Here is a 16,280-nt window from a genome sequence, read left to right as displayed (position 1 = left end):
TCTACATATCTTATTGTACTAAAATTCACTTGTTGTCTATTTCGCCATACTCTTTCCCCTTCCTCTATTCACCATTTGGTTTTCTCATATCCTATTATAAGAGGGATTCGCTATCCCTTCTCCTTTACTGCCTATATGTCACATTATCATTAGCCAATAACTCTATTGTCAACATCTTAACCTCTAATCCAGTATAGCATTGCTATCCTTCAGAACATCCCTTAAGTTATTCGTTACCATTCTCTTGTCGTATTCTTTCCTTTTTATAAGTATCCACCTTCTGATGTCATATTATCTAAGGTCTTTGCCAATAATTCTCAGCACTGTCTCAAATACCATCTTGGTTTCTATCCGTTTGTTGCTGGCTTTACTCATTTCTATGGAAATCCTTATGGTGTTCACGTTACAGCCTGTTCGTAATCCATCCGATAGCGTAACACTTCTTAATCTTATTCACAATTCTCAACATGTTTTAATTACACTCCGTGAACTAGGCATACTTAACCCTTCACCCTTTCTGATCGATCATACCCTTAGTATCTCACAAGCTGTCTTACTAATACCTTCATAACTTGTCATAATTCTTCCTTCTCTGTACTTTTATCTCAATCATACTACTACTTCTTTTTCTATTTCTGGGAAAATTTTGGCAGAGTTTCTGTCACGACCCAACTAGGGGCCGTGACGAGTACCCGATACTTGTACCGAGCACCCCTTATCTATCATGTATAAACAGAGCCATATTTCTTTTTTTTTTGAACATTAATGAACATTAACATTAGCAGCGTCATTATGAACATAGACTAGTAAACTTCGTTAACACTTTATACAACAGCATTATCATGCCAAACATCATATATCTAGCTGTACCTGACTGACTGTACATAGCTGTCTACGAGCCTCTAGACATAGTATACTTATACATAGAAAGGGCCGAGTACTATCGTGCCCGAATGTACATATACAAAATAGTACCACTGAAGTGAAGCTCCGGAACAACTGGAGCACTGTAGAGTACTGCTGGTAAACTCCTAAAGATCAAGTCCACCTGTCTGCTGACCTGCGCGGCATGAAACGCAGCGTCCACAAGAAGGGACGTCAGTACGAATAGTGTACCGAGTATGTAAGACATGGAAGATAACACAAGCAATAACATAGTGTATGATGAATAACGTCATGGAGTCATAGGACATAGAAAATAGAACTATTATCATGTCATGTATTATCATATCGTATCGTATCGTATCATATCTTGTCTTGTCGTAGCATGTCGCGTTATAGTATATCGTGTCATAGCATGTTATGGCGTGTCGTGTCATAGCATAGCGTGTCATAGCATGTCTTACCATAGCATAGCATGTCATAGCGTATCATATCATAGCATAGCTTGTCATATCATGTCATGTCGTGGCATATCATAGCATATCATGTCGTAGCATAGCATGTCATAGCATATCGTATCATAGCATGTCTGGTCTTGACATAGTAGGTCATATCATAGCGCCGAACAATGTCGGCTCACCCACATAGCGCCGATATGTACCGGCTCACCCATATATCCCGCATCCGGGCACCCCGCGTCCGGGATGATAATCCAGCTGATCAGGTGGCAGCGAAACATATTTCCCTTCCCTTTCCCCTATGTATCCCTTTCCCCCCAGCCCAGGTTCATATACATAGCTTGTATACATATACATGTCTTATATACATTTACTTATCTTATATACATATACGTATTTCATATACTTATACATATCTTATATACATATACATGTTTTATATATATATATATATATCATATAAGCACACAAGGGAGCCCAAGGAAGAAAAAAAAATCATGTATTCATCGGAGCGACGTAAGGTCGGTGACCTCCGATTACATCATGGAATGCTAGTGATAACTCCGTCTCACCTTGAAGGAACAAGTATTTTAAGGCGAGACTATCAACGAAGAATAATATTACGGTAACCGTAGAATGAAATCGTGGGAATTATAGGTGACAGTCATAGGCGTTGGAGTCTTAGAAAATAAAGTTATAGCTAGGAAATATAAATACGATTCAAAAATTAGTTTATCACTTTCATTGTTTACATAAGATACTTAGCTTAGTCATAGAGTCGTTCCGGTCGTACTGATCGTAAGTACACTCTCTCGTCTAACATTGTCATTATCATTATCACCGTAGAAGCATTCTCGTTAGAGTGGTCATAGTACTTATCATTAGCGACGACATCGAGATCAAAGGCCCCCTTTGGATTCGCTTCAAATAAGTCAACCGAGACTATAGGAAAATCCGAGAGTAACGGGCCCACCTCGGGCCGGATGAGGTAGCGTATACGATTTACGTATGTTACGTGTCATAGCGTTACTTGTGAGGGTCTTAGGGTAATCGGGTCCCATTTATACAAGTTCTAAGGGCGTAGGAGGTTTTTCCAACAATTGGCACACTTTCTATTTCAATTCTATTGAACAAAAAGTGGAAAACTTTAGGTGCGGATTCCGGGGAACCGAGTTGTCCCCGAGGCTCGTACCCAACCTATTACAACTAAGACATGCCATAGAAAGAAGGGTGAAGCCTTACATACCTCTTTCCGCTCCTTTAGCTATTCCAAATTCACGTCACAATTTCGTCAAAATCTGCGAATTGGTCATTTTTACCAAAACTTCCATTAGTATACTTAGAGTCAAAACCCTAAGGAAACATTTTTGCTACCGAAATTTCGGCAGCATTTCCCCTGTAAATATACCATCCTCGACATTCAATTTAGTCAAATCCTCATCAAACACAATCCGGGAATTCAAACCCGGCCAAACTATTAACATAACTCAACAATCGCACTAGCAATTCACATATTTCCTTCAATATACATAATCTCCCAATTATCAATACTTCCAAAGTTATCAAACCTTTATTTGCGATATGAAATCTACGATGATTACAACTTCATTTTTATTATTGAATCCATGATAACAACAATCAAACACTACATAAAAATCAATTCGATTATCCAACACAACAACACTACATTCGGCCACCATTATCAATCAACACAACAACCAAAATACTAACTAGCACTTGCTTACCATTTCTTCATGCTTCAACACATATACACTACTATACATACAATATACACGGCCATACACACACCATATACCTCACGGCCACAACACAACATCAATATTCTCCAAACTCATTCAATTTCCATTTTCCACATATCATTCACAACAATAACAACCAAACACTAGTTAAAACAATTGAAGCATGGCTCCTACACATACATATATGTACACGGCCATATACTATATTTATCTCCTTCATGAATTTCATCCATTTTTGCATACTACAACACATATAACCCATGTATAACACATAAAACAAGGTTAGAATTTACCTTTGTTCTTCAACTTCTCACTTGCTTATCTCTTGGCAACTTATATGATTTTGAATCTTTCTTGCTCCAACAACAACTCTACCTTGTTAAGCACCCTCCACTTAGTAGGAAATGATTTTTGGAAGAATTTTATCAATTTTTCCTTGTGGATCTTACTATGGCCGAATCTTGCTTGCCTTTGTCCTTCAAGTTTTCCTTCTTGAACCTTCTTGAATTGTAGAGTAGTAAATTAGTCTTCTTTTGCAAGACTTGAACACATTTATACACACAAATGGGCACATGGCCGGTCATGTGCCCCCTATTTTCCACTAATTTCTTTAAATTGTTCAAGATTATCCTTTAAGGCTTCAAATTTGCATAGTCTCTTGACTTGGTCAACTTTTGCCCACATGTGCATGTCTTGCAATATAATATAATCTCATGTCCCCTTTTTATGGTCTAAATCAATTGGCCAACATGGCCTTTTTATGAAGGCCTTGTGAAATTACCATTTTGCCCTTAGACCTTTGCGTGATTACCTTGAGTCATTTCATGAATTTCTTCCTTCACCCTTAATATTTCTCAATAATTCCGTGCTAATAATACCCATAAACAATATTCATAGTCCATTCATATTTAAAATAACCTTGAGAAATAGTCACTTCCTTAACTCCCCGCGATTACCTCAAACTATCCGAACGTTCAAAATGCGGGCTATAACATCCTCCCTCCCTTTAGAACATTCGTCCTCGAATGTTAAACTGGCCTCATACATAGTATAGTACTTCGGGGAGGTCTCCTTTGTAGATGCCTCATGTCACTTAACATGTCCACCTTAGGAGCTTAGGTTGCCCTCTTTGCGATCTTCACAGTTGTAATTCCTCCTTCGTGGCGTCTGCCGCGTCTATCCCCTCACTAGACATGTTCCCGCACACCGCCTTATCATGAATTCCTTGCATTAGATAGTGTGGACTTAATATCGGTCTCACCCTGTGACATCTGTACTTTTCTCCTTCGTTCCCAAAGCTTTCTGTTGTCATGGCTCCCCCTTTCTTGTTAGTTTAGTCCGTCTCGGCCTATATGACTCGTATGGGGTTTCTAACCACTTTCCACACCCCAATTTACTTTGAGCTGCCTACTCTTACACTCGTCTCTTGTTTTCACATTTACGAAATTTTCAGCATATTTCCCAGGGGGTCACCCATCGTGGAATTACTCCCACCTGAGCACGCTTAACCTAGAAACTTTAATGCATTTCAGTGTCTCGGTGTTAGTATTTTTACTTCCGCTTCACCGTACTGCCTACATCACATAATGTGGGGCAGGTTGGGGTCTCGGCAATGTTCGAACGCACTCATAGCGCATATTTCTCTTTTAATGACTATTTTAGCCTTCGAGGTCACTAATGTTCACTTTTTACTCGTGTGTACGGTTTCTTTTGTCCTGAATTTTCCCGAATTCTTTATATGTTCCGCAATACACGGGACGGTGCAAGACAAAGAAAAATCCAATTCAATTTAACTCCCATATATTATAGAAAAGATGCCGGAAGTGTACCTGTGGCCGCGTCGGTGGAAGGTCCAGTATCCTGCCGCCCTGTCAATGCATATATGCGGCGTGAAGGACCGGCTGAGCTAGGCGTCCCTCCTCTGCCTCGGCCACGACTTGCTGGAGCCTGGAAGGCCTGTCCCGGAGGGCGCACGGACGGTGACGAATCCACAGCTGATCCGGCAGGCTGGACTCTGCTTCCCTCATTCCTTAGCGGACAATCTCGCATCAAATGGTCGGTCCGACCGCAAGCATAACATGCACCTGTGTCCCGGTAACACTGTCCCGAGTGTGGCCCGCCACACCGAGTACACCGTGGCGGGGGTGGCATCATCCTGCCAGAATCATCCCTATACTGGGATCCTGAAGCTCTAGTGCCCTGACCCGCTCCCGAATCATTAGAACGGTCAAATCTCCTATCCACAATTCGAGGAGGTGCACTGGCCGCCGGTTGGTCTGAGTACCTGAATTGCCCCTGTGCCTGTCCCCCTCTGTACTCGCTCCTAGTCCTGGAAAACCTGCCCCTTTTTCTGGGAACCCTATCCGGATAACGCTCCTCTCTCCGTGGCTGATATTGTTCCTCCAGATTTTGGGCGTGGGCCTGGATGCGGGTAATAGTCATCCCATCCTGGAGTGAAGCCGTCAAGCATTCCTTCACCAAATGTGGCCCTAGCCCACTCACAAATCGGTGTACATGATCTCCCCTATCAGCTATCATGGCTGGGGCATACCTGGCTAATGAGTTAAAACGGAGGCTGTATTCTCGAACGCTCATATTTCCCTGTCTCAGGTTCAAGAACATATCGGCTCGAGCCCGTCGAACCTCTGGCGGTAGGAAATGTCGTAGGAATGCCTCAGTGAACTCCTGCCAAACCGGAGGGGGTGCATTTGCTCCCCTCGATGATATCCAGTTACCGTACCACAAAACTGCCACATCCCGCAGCCTGTATGAAGCCAACTCCACGGACTCCGTATCCGAAGCATGTATAATTCTCAGAGTCCTCAGCATCTCGTCTATGAAACTCTGCGGGTCCTCCTCTGGTTTTGATCCATAGAACTCTGGCGGCTTCAGGGTAATAAAGTCTCGGGCCCTTGCGCTTACCGCCCTGTCTCCCGTGTCTATATCTTGCCGCTGAGCTTGTGCGGTAACTAACTGGGTCAATAACTGGATGGCCTCTGCCATCTGCTGGCCCGGAGCTGCTGGCGGTGGAACTGGGGGTGCGGGGGCTGGAGCTGGAACTCTTCCCTGCTCTGCTGGTGCAGGGGGAGCAGGAACGGTCTGAGGGGGAGCCTCATTATGAGATTCTTCTTCTTCTAGCTCCCGTTCAACTCTGCTGGCCGCCACTCTCTTGGCTTTCTCGGTCATCGTAGCCTTTTTCTTCGGCGGCATTACTGAAACCATAACATAGGATTAGGAAAGGAATGTGGAAGCCTGGTAGCATAGCTCTATCGCACGATCTTAGAATGCAAAGAAGGTCATATTTCCTAAATGCCCTGTAGCCTCCCGTCTATAAGTGTGGCGCGCTACACACCCATAAACAAGACTCTACTGGACACGACTCGTAGACAAACCCCTAGGACCGAACTGCTATGATACCACTTCTGTCACGACCCAACTAGGGGCCGTGACGAGTACCCGATACTTGTACCGAGCACCCCTTATCTATCATGTATAAACAGAGCCATATTTTTTTTTTTTTGAACATTAATGAACATTAACATTAGCAGCGTCATTATGAAAATAGACTAGTAAACTTCGTTAACACTTTATACAACAGCATTATCATGCCAAACATCATATATCTAGCTGTACCTGACTGACTGTACATAGCTGTCTACGAGCCTCTAGACATAGTATACTTATACATAGAAAGGGCCGAGTACTATCGTGCCCGAATGTACATATACAAAATAGTACCACTGAAGTGAAGCTCCGGAACAACTGGAGCACTGTAGAGTACTGCTGGTAAACTCCTAAAGATCAAGTCCACCTGTCTGCTGACCTGCGCGGCATGAAACGCAGCGTCCACAAGAAGGGACGTCAGTACGAATAGTGTACCGAGTATGTAAGACATGGAAGATAACACAAGCAATAACATAGTGTATGATGAATAACGTCATGGAGTCATAGGACATAGAAAATAGAACTATTATCATGTCATGTATTATCATATCGTATCGTATCGTATCATATCTTATCTTGTCTTGTCGTAGCATGTCGCGTTATAGTATATCGTGTCATAGCATAGCATGTTATGGCGTGTCGTGTCATAGCATAGCGTGTCATAGCACGTCTTACCATAGCATAGCATGTCATAGCGTATCATATCATAGCATAGCTTGTCATATCATGTCATGTCGTGGCATATCATAGCATATCATGTCGTAGCATAGCATGTCATAGCATATCGTATCATAGCATGTCTGGTCTTGACATAGTAGGTCATATCATAGCGCCGAACAATGTCGGCTCACCCACATAGCGCCGATATGTACCGGCTCACCCATATATCCCGCGTCCGGGCACCCCGCGTCCGGGATGATAATCCAGCTGATCAGGTGGCAGCGAAACATATTTCCCTTCCCTTTCCCCTATGTATCCCTTTCCCCCCAGCCCAGGTTCATATACATAGCTTGTATACATATACATGTCTTATATACATTTACTTATCTTATATACATATACGTATTTCATATACTTATACATATCTTATATACATATACATGTTTTATATATATATATATATATATCATATAAGCACACAAGGGAGCCCAAGGAAGAAAAAAAAATCATGTATTCATCGGAGCGACGTAAGGTCGGTGACCTCCGATTACATCATGGAATGCTAGTGATAACTCCGTCTCACCTTGAAGGAACAAGTATTTTAAGGCGAGACTATCAACGAAGAATAATATTACGGTAACCGTAGAATGAAATCGTGGGAATTATAGGTGACAGTCATAGGCGTTGGAGTCTTAGAAAATAAAGTTATAGCTAGGAAATATAAATACGATTCAAAAATTAGTTTATCACTTTCATTGTTTACATAAGATACTTAGCTTAGTCATAGAGTCGTTCCGGTCGTACTGATCGTAAGTACACTCTCTCGTCTAACATTGTCATTATCATTATCACCGTAGAAGCATTCTCGTTAGAGTGGTCATAGTACTTATCATTAGCGACGACATCGAGATCAAAGGCCCCCTTTGGATTCGCTTCAAATAAGTCAACCGAGACTATAGGAAAATCCGAGAGTAACGGGCCCACCTCGGGCCGGATGAGGTAGCGTATACGATTTACGTATGTTACGTGTCATAGCGTTACTTGTGAGGGTCTTAGGGTAATCGGGTCCCATTTATACAAGTTCTAAGGGCGTAGGAGGTTTTTCCAACAATTGGCACACTTTCTATTTCAATTCTATTGAACAAAAAGTGGAAAACTTTAGGTGCGGATTCCGGGGAACCGAGTTGTCCCCGAGGCTCGTACCCAACCTATTACAACTAAGACATGCCATAGAAAGAAGGGTGAAGCCTTACATACCTCTTTCCGCTCCTTTAGCTATTCCAAATTCACGTCACAATTTCGTCAAAATCTGCGAATTGGTCATTTTTACCAAAACTTCCATTAGTATACTTAGAGTCAAAACCCTAAGGAAACATTTTTGCTACCGAAATTTCGGCAGCATTTCCCCTGTAAATATACCATCCTCGACATTCAATTTAGTCAAATCCTCATCAAACACAATCCGGGAATTCAAACCCGGCCAAACTATTAACATAACTCAACAATCGCACTAGCAATTCACATATTTCCTTCAATATACATAATCTCCCAATTATCAATACTTCCAAAGTTATCAAACCTTTATTTGCGATATGAAATCTACGATGATTACAACTTCATTTTTATTATTGAATCCATGATAACAACAATCAAACACTACATAAAAATCAATTCGATTATCCAACACAACAACACTACATTCGGCCACCATTATCAATCAACACAACAACCAAAATACTAACTAGCACTTGCTTACCATTTCTTCATGCTTCAACACATATACACTACTATACATACAATATACACGGCCATACACACACCATATACCTCACGGCCACAACACAACATCAATATTCTCCAAACTCATTCAATTTCCATTTTCCACATATCATTCACAACAATAACAACCAAACACTAGTTAAAACAATTGAAGCATGGCTCCTACACATACATATATGTACACGGCCATATACTATATTTATCTCCTTCATGAATTTCATCCATTTTTGCATACTACAACACATATAACCCATGTATAACACATAAAACAAGGTTAGAATTTACCTTTGTTCTTCAACTTCTCACTTGCTTATCTCTTGGCAACTTATATGATTTTGAATCTTTCTTGCTCCAACAACAACTCTACCTTGTTAAGCACCCTCCACTTAGTAGGAAATGATTTTTGGAAGAATTTTATCAATTTTTCCTTGTGGATCTTACTATGGCCGAATCTAGCTTGCCTTTGTCCTTCAAGTTTTCCTTCTTGAACCTTCTTGAATTGTAGAGTAGTAAATTAGTCTTCTTTTGCAAGACTTGAACACATTTATACACACAAATGGGCACATGGCCGGTCATGTGCCCTATTTTCCACTAATTTCTTTAAATTGTTCAAGATTATCCTTTAAGGCTTCAAATTTGCATAGTCTCTTGACTTGGTCAACTTTTGCCCACATGTGCATGTCTTGCAATATAATATAATCTCATGTCCCCTTTTTATGGTCTAAATCAATTGGCCAACATGGCCTTTTCATGAAGGCCTTGTGAAATTACCATTTTGCCCTTAGACCTTTGCGTGATTACCTTGAGTCATTTCATGAATTTCTTCCTTCACCCTTAATATTTCTCAATAATTCCGTGCTAATAATACCCATAAACAATATTCATAGTCCATTCATATTTAAAATAACCTTGAGAAATAGTCACTTCCTTAACTCCCCGCGATTACCTCAAACTATCCGAACGTTCAAAATGCGGGCTATAACAGTTTCCTCTGTACTTCTTACTATCCCAGAACCTGCACGCAGGAAATACCAACAATGCCTCATAGGGCCAACATATATACACATATATCCTATCGTATCATAGCCACACAGGGCTCGCAAATTTCTAGTAAAAGTATAATGGTGTCAGGACTTACCTCACATATCGCACCTTGAGACGTACCTGATCCTTTAACGACCTGTCCTGTTATACCTTCCTATCTACCTTCTCTTTCAGCCTTCAACTTTACATTTCAATCATATTTCAATATTCTTACCTTATCCGACATGCCTCTGTCGCACCATTGCTTACCTGCGTACTCTGTAGCTTCCAATATCATCGGTCGCTTTCTTCTGTCGATGTCGTTCTTCAGCTGAAATCAAAGGTTAGTATAAGGGATTTCATTTCCTATGACTGGGCTCTATCGCACGATCTTAGATATGAAAGATAATTGAACCCTAAACGAAGAATAGCTGTACTAAAGATTCAAAGATGATGTTGTGGGTTGGCAATACTGCAACATTCAAGGACGAATGTTTCTAAGGGGCGAAGGATGTTACACCCCATATCTTCAAAGAGCACTTATCAAATTTGAAACATAAGTACATTGAGTTAGGGTTAAGTAAAACCACTTTGTAATATAAGGAGCAAGCATTATTAATAATATTTAATAAGTGAAGGATGTATATAAGATATACCGAAAGGTTTTATAAGGAAATGAGTGGAAGAAATGAAGTAGTACGACTTCGGAGAAAGGATGGATACTATTTTGTGTGAAACGTTTGGTCCAACTTGGGGGACGCATATCTCTTAGCATATGAAGTGTTTTAAGGTGAAACAAAAGCCGAAAATGAATTTCGTCGAGTCTAGTTTCCAATGCAACAAACCGCTCGTCGATATGACGTCAGAGTAGAGGATTATAGACGTTACAAGTTCAGTTGACAGAGTAGAAACGCGTGCTACAGCACTGCTACAGGGTAAGAACCCAACCCGAATTTGAACCCGACCCGAATTTGACCCTTATAAAAAGGGTAAGAACCCCTTTTTTTTCACCAGACTCTGCTGGAAAATTCCAGATATTGAAGAGAGAGAGAGTGAGGAAAACAAAAGTGAGCAATTTTCAAGTATCGGAGTAGTGGTTCAGGGCCGGGTAACGCATGATTGTGATTCTAGTATTGTTTTGCGGTGGATTTTAGCGTGGATATTGAGGATATTGCTGTCTTAACAAGAAAAAAATGTATGAATATTTCTGTTTTTGTATTATTTAAAGCTTATTTACGGAGATAATGTCGCTAAACAATCGTGTAGTAAGTTTGTTTGTTCTGGAAGTTCGAAAAGAGCGTGTGGGCTGTTTTATGGTACATATTGGTGTTGGAAATGATGTTATGGATCTTGGTATTGTTATTGTTGTTGTTGGTTGTTGAATTGAGAATTCGGGCTAGGCATATAAACAGGGGAGGTGCTGCCCGATTTTCGGCACAATATAGAATAGTATAATTTGAAACTTGGTACAAGTGTGCGATAAAGAGGCTAACGTTAGTATAAATCCTCTTAAATGAAGTCTTGCGAGCTCGGACGCATAAGCGTAGCCACTAGGAGTTTGAACAGGTATGTTAAGGCTCGTCCTTTTCTTTCAAAGGCATTATTCCTATGGTATGATTCCATAAGTGTTTTCATAACCTCCTTGATTTCAAAGTTAGAAATTTATGACTCTTAAAGCTTCTTATGATGTTAAGAACGAGAATGTTTTTATGAGGATTACATTGAGGATGATTTTATGCTTAAAGGTCTCAAATATGATTTCAACGATGATATGAAAACGTTAAGCGATTTCATGATTTTCTCGATTTATTTCATTGTTGTTGATCTCACCTTATAAATTGTTCCTCCAAGGTGGGATAGAGCGATAGTTTTCATTTGAAATCCTATGCATTCCATGAGTATAATATATGCATATAGCTATTTTGTGACATTATAGAGAGCTCTATTATTTCATTTTGATTATGCACTGCACTCATTTTCATTCTTCATGTATATGTGTTATATCCCGTGTTTTCGCACATTTAGAAAATTAGAAATAATCTTGAATTGTATGAAATAAAGTCATAATTGATTACATCTAGCACATGAGTTATTTGTGAAAGAATATTAATGTGAAAGTGTCGAGGAAGGCTAAGGGCAAAACGTGGAATTTTGGAAATTAGTTTCGGGAATTACAAAAATAAAATTTGTAGCCAATTGGACTTGTAAAATAAAAAACAAATGAGGCCCAAATCAAGGGGGGGGTGGCCGGCCAACATGGCCTTGGCCCAAACCCATTTAAGTAGTCATGTTCTTGGACATGTGACAAACAAGACAAAAGGGGATAAGTCTTCATCTCTTCAAGAAAATTCAAGAAAAAATCAAACAAGCAAAAGAGAGAGCAAAGAGTAGAGGGTTCGGCCATGTCAATGATTTTTCACCCCTCAAAAATCTTGTTCTAAAAATTGTTGTCTTGTGATTTTCCTACTAAACTAAGTGCCCTCTTCAACTTGGTGTAGTTGTCTTGGAGGAAGAAGCACTTGGATCCTCAATTTGATCACCTATTCAAGTGAAGAAGACTAGGGAAAAAGGTAAGAAATTATCCCTTGTTCTTGTGTTATGAAGTCATGTTTATGTTGTAGTATGTAGAAATGAATTGATTGTATGGGAATATGGAAGTTTGCAAAGTGGGTAGGAGATATAGTATATGGCCGTGTGTGTATATATGTTGTATAATTATGGTGAGTCTAAATTATGTCATATTCTAGTTGTGATTGTGGTAAAATGCATATTGGGAATGAAAGTTGAATGAAATTGATAGAAGTGGTTAGCGGGGTGTTTGGCCGTGTGGTTTGGAGTGTGTGGAATGGAAATGGATTAAGTTTGTTCAATGTGTTATTATGATACTTGCAATGTATATGGAGATAAAATGATATAAGTTTGTATCGAAATGGAATATTGAAGCTTATGTTGTTTTAGTACGATTTTGCGACATTATGAAAATGAAGTTATTAGGTTGCTAATTATGACAAGTATTGATGAACTTGGAAGAAGGAAACATGTTATGAATACGTATGCCAAAGATTAGGAGTTTTGGATAAATTATGACTTTGGCGGAAAGTTTGTATATTATGTATATCGTGTGTATAATTTGAGGAAAACGATATGAAATGCTTCTAAACTATGTTGTGGTGATCTAGGTTGATAATGAATGTGAAATCGTTGAGATTAGTTTGAAAGTTAAGGTTAAAGTAAAGGTTATGGCATTATGTCGGCAAGTGGAACTAGTTGTGCCATATTGTGTTTCTAGTGTTTGTTGTTGATGTTGATGTTGTTGTTTGGGTTGTTGTTGATGATTGTGAGCCGAGTTGAATTCTCGGGGGTGCTATATGTATAGGGGAAGTGCTGCCGAAATTTCGGTAGACAAATATGAGTTGAATTGAATTCGTAGCATCTATAGCTTACAATTGTTAAATGTGACCATTTGCAGATTTTCGACGAAACGGAGAGTGAGCTTGGATAGGCTTAAAAAGCTCAAAAGGTATGTAAAGCTACCCCGATCCTTCTTTTGGCATGCCTAAGTGTATTAGGATCGGATTCGGGCCTCGAAAGACTTTCTGCCCCTCGGAATCCGCAAGTGAAAATATCACTTTTTCTTTCAATAAGATTAAACTCCTTTGGTACGCTTTCTTAGAAATTATGCAAACTTTTTCTAAACTACTTGGAAAGCTATAGAACGTCCGTAGAACCTTTGTAGGCGACCCCATAAGTTTAAAATATGTGATTTGAGCCCACCGCCTTGCTTGTCCCGAGGTGGGCCCACTATTTCCGGTTTTGCCCTTAATGTACTTAAGTCTTCTTTTCGAATAGTTCTTAAAAGAAACGTTTTGACAACCATTCTAATTACCTAACAAACGTTGTTTTAAATATTCCATTAAGTCTGATAAATTGTTTTGATACTCGAAACTCGTTTATTATGATCCCTTCCGACTTCATTAGATCGGTTCGTCTTTGATATGCCTCATCGAGTCTATGGAAACATTTATGATATTTTAATTGCATTTGTCTCTCACTACTCCACTCGTGGATGCCCCAATGTTTCCCACACTTAGCCCGGGCCAGGATATGTTGTCAAGCGTGATCCTTTGCATTGTTCGCCGTGCCTCGATGTGAGGGGGGCAGGTATACGCGTACATGGGTTTGTGGAGTATGCTGTGCCATGTACGCTTGTTCTGATATGATTTGCTATGGCCATCTGATATGACATATTATGTTACGGGGTTATGCCCTTATTCTAATTCTTCTGTGTTGTGGCACCAGCTTCGGGAGGGTGGCCACGTTCTGTCTGCCGAGTCCCTTGGCAGGGGCCGGATTGGATATGACATATGTTTCTGTACACAATCCGCATGTTTTGAAAATATATATCTGATACTTTGTATTTTCTGTTTACTTTCTGTACGTTCTATACCAGTTATGATTTTGTTTCTGCAACTCAGGCCTTACATATTCAGTACATATTTCGTATTGACCCCCTTTCCTCGGGGGCTGCGTTTTCATGTCGCGCAGGTACCGACGACAGGTTTGCTGATCCGTCCGCTTAGGATCTCATTCTACTGTTTTTGGAGCGCTCTTTTATTCAGAGCCATCTTTTGGTATAGTCTGTCACTTCTATATATGTATATTCTCGTTCATGGGTACGGCGGGGCCCTGTCCCGTCATATGATTCTGTCGGTCTGTTAGAGGTCTGTGGACATGTTTGTGGGTTGGGATCTTTCTGTACAGCTGTGTGTATATGTTGTGTTTGGGCGATCCCATTCGCCGCCGCGGCCGGTCCGCATATATTTAAATGTTACTCTGTTGGCCCTGTGTGGCCTTTGTTGGTATTTTCTGCGTGCAGGGTATATGGGATAGTCCGTAAAACAAAGGAAACTCTGCCGAAATTTTTTGGAGATTATCTAAATTGGAACTAAAGCCTTGTCGGCTTCTGCTATATACTAGAATGTGATTGAGTGCCCAGATCGGGCACTAGTCACGGCCTACGGGGTTGGGTCGTGACAAAAGTGGTATCAGAGCGGTTCGTCCTCGGAATGTCTACAGACCGTGTCTAGTTGAGTGTTGTTTATCGGTGTGTTGTGCACCACACCTATAAACAAGAGGCTACAGGGCATTTAGGATACTACCCTTCTTTCTGTCTTAGATCGTGCGATAGAGCTGTGTTATCAGGATGATTCCTCCCTAACGAATTGTTACATTTGCAGTTATGCCTCCAAAAAAGGCGACAGCGGCCCAAAAGGCCAAGGCAGCGGCCGCGGGAGAGACTAGACGGGCCCAGAGGGTTACCAGGGCCCATGCACATATTGCTCCTGATATTTTGCCCCCGGCAGAGGGCTCTTCCCCACCGCCACACGTAGAGGAGATTGGAGCAGCAACAGTTGCAGGTCGAGGGGCGGCTCCACCGCCAGCTCCCGAGATTCCAGTACCTGAGCCTCCAGCTCCACGGCCAGGGACTGAGGATCAGTCTATGAGAGAGGCAGTCCAGCTATTGACCAGACTTGTGGCGGGACAGGTTCAGGGGCACGGATTGGGAGGTGACCGAGCATATAGGCGTGACAGTTCGAGGGCTCGTTAGTTCTTGACTTGTGGCCCTCCAGAGTTCTTCGGGACAAAGCCCGAGGAGGATCCTGAGGAGTTTATCAGGAAGATGCGGCGCACCTTACATTTGATTAAGGCTTCTGCGATAGAGTCAGTCGAGTTGGATTCGTATCGGTTGTATGATGTAGCAGCTAATTGGTACGAGTCTTGGGAGTTGGCCAGAGGTGACGGCGCTCCCCCAACAGTCTGGGATGAGTTTTCTGAGGATTTTCTTAGCCATTTTCTGCCTCCGGAGTTACGGCGGGCCAGAGCTGACAGATTCTTATTGCTGAGACAGAGGGGCCGCAACGTCCGAGAGTACAGTATGGAGTTCTGAATACGTTTCTGTTTGACATACCTCTGTACGATTGACTCTGATTACGAATCTGTCTGACACGCCTCTGTGTGTCTGATTCTGGAAATGAATCCGTCTGATACATCTCTGTACGTCTGATTTTTATCACGCGTCTGTTTGATACATCTCCGTATGTCTGATTCTGATTACGACTCTGTCTGATACATTTCTGTACGTCTGATTCTGATTTCGAATCTGGCTGATACCTCTTTGTACGTCTGACTCCGATCTCAGATTTGTCTGACATACTTCCGTACATCTGGCTTCGACTATGAATCTGTCCGATACATTTCTGTATGTCTGCTTCTG

Source organism: Lycium barbarum, chromosome 6, assembly GCF_019175385.1.
Source record: "Lycium barbarum isolate Lr01 chromosome 6, ASM1917538v2, whole genome shotgun sequence".
In the NCBI taxonomy this organism is placed as follows: Eukaryota; Viridiplantae; Streptophyta; class Magnoliopsida; order Solanales; family Solanaceae; genus Lycium; species Lycium barbarum.
Note: the sequence above shows the minus strand (reverse complement) of the source record.